This window comes from Schistocerca serialis, chromosome 2 (genome assembly GCF_023864345.2).
Source record: "Schistocerca serialis cubense isolate TAMUIC-IGC-003099 chromosome 2, iqSchSeri2.2, whole genome shotgun sequence".
NCBI lineage: Eukaryota > Metazoa > Arthropoda > Insecta > Orthoptera > Acrididae > Schistocerca > Schistocerca serialis.
The window spans coordinates 872,272,025-872,278,114 of record NC_064639.1 but is presented as its reverse complement, the minus strand read 5'-3'; the positions used below and the strand labels follow the sequence as shown (position 1 = coordinate 872,278,114).

Here is a 6,090-nt window from a genome sequence, read left to right as displayed (position 1 = left end):
TCTTCCTACATTCGAGTTCAGCTACTGATGAAAATAGTCATGTATGTGTTGAGTTATCTTTACAAAAGTAGCGAACACATTTTTTTCTAATTCAATTTTTGCTACTTGCCAGATCATTATTGAACAGGAAAATGATTGACCCTCGACGGAGTTGGCGCCTAAATAACTTATTGTCCTAATTGAGTTCTACCCTTATCGTTGTTTTACATTCATTTACAAAGAATAGAAAGGGTTGTATGGCATTGAGGGCTCAGAGATCCCAAGTGTGTAAAGTCACTGGGGGATTGGTAACAAATTCAAGACGAGAAATTAATTGCACATCAGCATTAATTAGTTCCTACCTAACCGGCAGAGGACAATTGTACGACATTAAAAGTGAATGTGGCTCATCTGAATAAGAGATGTTCACTCGTGTACTGTTGCTTTAAGCCCTTACAAACATGGATCAATCATAAGGCACTTTAATTTAGCACAGGCACATTAGTGAACTACATAAACTGTGCCTCGCGCGAGAGAGTAGTATCGTTAGTATCTGTGTTAGGTGTGCCTCTGACCCGTTGCTGGGAGACCAGAGGAGACTTTGTTGCAGTAGTGCGCGGCTAAACAGGAGGACGCGTGAGCGCTCCGCGTTGGCCGAACATCGCTGGAGAGTTAGCTGCGCCACCACGCCGGTTGGGAACATCTGTCCTTCACCCAAGCGTTGAGGGAAGCGAGTCCGCATAGGGAACTGTCACTTGCCCATACTGTTCACTATGATAGGATCTTTTGGTAACAGGCGTTTAGTTTGTGCTTCATAACGCATCCTGGTTCCCTCTGCACCAATTTCATATTGCTGCCATTACTCCGGTCTGATGTTGCGAGATAAAGGCGCTCGTTTGTGGCTTGATACTAACTGTGGTGACAGTAGATCAAGTTACAGATTTGTTATCTGTTACTGAGCAGAGTGGCTCTCTTGCGGTGTGTTTAAGAGACGCTTTCTGTTCCGTTATTTTGAAGATTACCTGACATGTTCTTTGTCTCATGTTTGTCGGCATTTTTAAGATGTTTAGTTTTTTGTTTGGCACCTAATATTTAGGTTACCTATAATTTGCCTGCCTGTAGTGTCTTGCATTCTATGGAAATAGTGTTCATTCCGTTTATTTAGCTAGTGCTTTATGTGCTTGTTAAACTTATTTTACGCAACTGCTTTAAATTTGTGTTTACTTCTCTCTATGTATGTATCTAATGCTTAACTATCGAGGGCTTCTCTGTACAGTAACTAAATAGATTTTGTAACAAAATCCGTTCGGACAGGCCTCGGAAGACCCAATGGTACCGACCGGACGTCGTGTTATCCTCAGGTGATAGGCGCCACTGGATGCGGATAAGGAGTGGCATGTGGTCAGCACACCGCTCTCCCGGTCGTTCTCAGTTTTCGTGCCCGGAGCCGCTACTTCACATTCAAGTAGCTCCTCAATCTGCCTCACAAGGGCTGAGTGCTCCCCGCTTGCCAACAGCGCTCGGCGGACCCAGACGGTCACGCATCCAAGTGCTAATGAAGCCCGACAGCGCTTAACTTCGGTGATAAGATGGGAACTCGTGTTACCACTGCGGCAAGGCCGTTGGGGGATCCTGTAATACGTCCATTTAAAAAGATAAACTTTGGCAAGACAATTGGGCAGCTAAGTACATTGAGAGTGCTTCGGTCGACTTACCATGAGTTTTTATCGTGATATTTCAAGAGGACACGCTCAGCCACTTCTTGGTATATGCACAACTGTCTTGATATCGTTCACAGTGCCATGCGCTTTCCTCAGTCACCACTGCACTTGTTTACTGTAAAGTCAGCGCGTGCTTCCTATAACGACCACGGAAGGCCAAGAGCAATAATATCGTGGTCAGGTAATAGTCCTCTGTCTCTTTATTATTTGTTAGTTATGATGATTAAAACGCTTCTAGGTGTTATATCTAGCCCTGGTTCAAATGGTTCGAATGGCTCTGAGCACTATGGGACTTAACATCTGAGGCCATCAGCCCCCTAGAACTTAAAACTACTTAAACCTAACTAACCTAAGGACATCACACACATCAATGCCTTAGGCAGGATTCGCACCTGCGACCGTTGCGGTCGCGCGGTTCCAGACTGAAGCGCCTAGAACCGCTCGGTGACACCGGCCGGCAATATTTCACTTGTTCAATTTTTATGTGCTTTATTTTAAAAGGTTTCTTTAAAGCTTCATGCAAATCTAAGAAACGCCATTTAAAGGCGTCCTTTAGTATAATTTCATGCTATCGTTTGCTTGGACATTTTTCCGCAAGAACCTATTGTGTATTCAGCAGATTTCGGGCAAATCCTGAAGCACGTTCACCAATTATAAAGCTCGTTATATGCCACCAGTCGTTAATTCAGTACATGAATTAAAAAAAAAAAAACAGTCGAAGTTCCTTGTTAGTAAGAGTTAAAGGTATCTTTCCGCTATAATTTTAGTTCTAGTATCTACGTTTGTAGTCCGTAATTGTTCATTGTATCTTCATTGCACAGCTTACCTCACTTTGATACGCCTTTTTTTTATTGGACTTATTTCACTTCGTTAGCCGCTTGTGCTGTACCTGTCTGTAACTTAACTTGACTTACTTACTGATGAAATTTACCCTTTATTTGGCCTTAGGTCAATTTTGTAATTGACAAATTTGTCTTCTTTCTCTCTATGAACGAAGCCGCAGATTTCATTTTATGCATCTGCAGCAATTCAAGATCTTGACTTCGTTGTGCAAGACACTTGTGCTCTGGCCTGAAGTCTTTTTATTTGGTCGTTTTTTAACCTAAATCATTGTTTACTACTTATGCTGCGTTTTTTACCTTCAGTTTTTCTTTGCTCGCTATCATCTCCATGTTAATGTGTCTTTATCATTGTAAAGATTGTGGTTGTTGCCTAAATATAGTTTATTGGTAGTCCCAGTACCTTTCCCTCCCCACCCAGCCCTCTACCGCCTCATACACAAATTAATAAATAGCCGTGAATTATAAAGGGGGAAATACTCAGGATGCGATCCCGTGAGAGTAATATCACTCACAACCAAAGGATCAGTTAAAATCGTGTGCCTATCCGAATCACACTCAATCTACGCCGAGTAGTGGTCTCACATGGGTAGTTACTGAACAATATATATATAGAATTCAAAACCTTTAACTTTACAGTGCCAGCAGAGCGTTCATAAGCAGTGACAGCTGTAAACATTCGACAAGCAAAATTGGTACTTTTTTGCAGACAAAACTAGCGTTATAACAAATCCCATTAGGGAGAAAGCAGCAAAAGAATTGGTAAATGATATTTTCCAAGGAATTATTAAATGGTTCTCTGAAAATAGACTCTCCCTAAATATTACATTCAGTTCTGTACAACAATCAGTCGTACCAACAACTGATGTAGCACATGAGCAGGAATCAGTAAATAGGGTGGAATGCTTCAAATTTTTCGGTGTACGTACTGATGACAACCTGAACTGGGGGAAGCATATTGCTGAGCTTCTCAAACAATTAAGTTCAGCTACTTTTGCTCTTCGTATAGTTGTTAATCCTGGAAAGAAATGTACCAACCTCCTGACGTATTTTGCATATTCCCACTCAGTAATGTCCACGGAATAATTTATTGAGGCAACTCATCACTTATAAAGAAAGTATTGATTGCACAAAATCGAGAAATTACAATAGTATATGGTGTTCACCTATGGGCATCACGTAGATGACTCTTGAAGGAGCTAGGCATTTCACCTGTGTCTTCATAAAATGTATATTAGCTAATGAAATTCGTCATAAATAATTCATCACACTTTGAGAAGAACATTAAGATGCACACCTACAACACTAGAGGGGAGGGAGAGGGAAAGACCTCTATTATCCATTGTTAAATTTTTGATCATTTGCCTAATAACATACAATGTCTGAAAGGCAGCCAAGCAAGTTTTGACTCTAATTTAAAATCATTTCTTCTGGACATCTCCTACTACGCTGACGAATTTCTGCTTAAAAGCAGGCATCCAGTACAAAAAAACGAGGGCAGTGTCATGAGTAGGTCTAAAAATAATGTTTATTAATGTTACCATTAATCATGTCTACATATCCTGACTGACTCGTTCCACATCATTTCGAAGAAAAATAATCGTTCAAATGAGCTATTGAACATGGAGCTAACTAAACTAAGGCATGTAGCCGGCCGCAGTAGCCGAGCGGTTCTAGGCGTTTCAGTTCGGAACTGCGCTGCTGCTACGGCGGCAGGTTCGGATCCCTCCTCGGACATGGATGTGTGTGATGTTCTTTGGTTAGTTAGGTTTAAGTAGTTCTAAGTCTAGGGGACTGATGCCGTCAGATGTTAAGTCCCATAGTGCTTAGAGCCATTTGAACCAGTAAGGCATGTAAATGTGAATTAAATCACTTAAACTGCAACAAAATCTTAAAGGTGAATAGCTCAGTACAAGTCTCTATGTTGTTGTGCTCTTCAGTCCAAAGACTGTTTTGATGCAGCTCTCCATGCTATACTCTATCCTGTGCAAGCCTCTCCATCTCTGAAGAACTACTGCAACCTACACGCTTCTGAATCTGAATAGTTATTCATCTATTGGTCTCCCTCTGCGATTTTTACCCCCCCCCCCAGCCCCCACACACACGTTTCCCTCCAGTACTAAAATAGCGAGCCCTTGATGTCTCATAATGTGTCCTGTCAACCGATCCCTTGTTTTAATAAAGTTGTGCCACAAATTTCTTGTTTCCTCATTTCCGTTCCTCGTGAGCTACATGATTTCTACCGATTAAAAAATTCGCCGCGGCAGTTATGTTCTCTCGCTGATAGACCAACTAGAAGTCTACGCACACTGACGTTCAGAGTTGTAAAATATTTCTAAGTCCCAAATTGATGCACAACAAAATGTTTCTAAGTCCCGATCTGGATCACATCGAAATATTTTTAAGTCCCATGTAACGCTGAACCCCACACCGTCCTCTGGCCACACAACCTTACCAACAGACCATCCTTACCAAAAAAAGCAGTAAAAGCTCTGCCAGACTTTTTAAAAACTTGATCATGTGACCCATTGCCTAACTCAACCTAGCAGCTTTAACTGGACCACAACTCTTAAAACAACAATATATGTTTTAAAATATACAGGCAACGGCCTTGTTGCAGTGGATACACCGGTTCCCGTGTGATCACCGAAGTTAAGCGCTGTCGGGCGTGGTCGGCACTTGGATGGGCGACCATCCAGGCTGCCTTGCGCTGTTGCCATTTTTCGGGGTGCACTCAGCCTCGTGGTGCCAATTGAGGAGCTACTCGGCCAAATAGTAGCGGCTTCGGTCAAGAATACCATCATAATGACCGTGAGAGCGGTGTGCTGACCCCACGCCCCTCCTATCCGCATCCTCCACTGAGGATGACACGGCGGTCGGATGGTCCCGGTACGCCATTCGTGGCCTGAAGACGGAGTGGAAAGAAAACCATATACAGGGTGTTTTGGTAGGAGCGTGCAAAAATTTAACAGATCATACAGAAAGTTCCACTGAACAATATCAGGTACGGAAAATGGGGTCGGAGAAGCCAGAGTAAACAGTAGTGGAAGTAACTTTGTCAACCGCTTTGTCTAACATTACTGTTTACCAGATTATTTACAACTAATAGACGTACAAGTTTACACGTACCGTACTGTTTATTTACATCTACATTCTTTATTTCTTGATAGGAAACAAGGAGGGCGAGCCATATCTTCTACCTGGCCGTCTGAATGGCCACGTTGAAACGTCCCCTTTGAACAATTTATACAAGACTGTGCTTAACCTGACACACAATATTTTGTTAGCGCAACGCAATCTGACTTTCAAAATTCCCTACAAAAGAATGGCCCTGACTAACATTAAACTATACCTTTCACAAATCACTTACCTCACAAAAATCTTCGCTGCTCAAGCTACTGGAATACAGCGAGCGCCACTACTGCCAGCTAAATAAAAGATTCAAACTATGGAAGGCACTAACTACTGATAGGGATAGTTAGCAAATGAAAGATATTAATTGAGAACAAACAATGTATTTACCTTGATATCATCATATATAAATATAGCAG

General features: G+C 42.0%; 1 pseudogene; it reads left to right on the top strand.

Moving 5' to 3' along the window:
- The first annotated feature begins 5,140 nt into the window (after nt 1-5,140).
- LOC126459105 (5S ribosomal RNA) lies at nt 5,141-5,258 on the top strand (annotated as a pseudogene).
- Nucleotides 5,259-6,090: the final 832 nt, after the last annotated feature.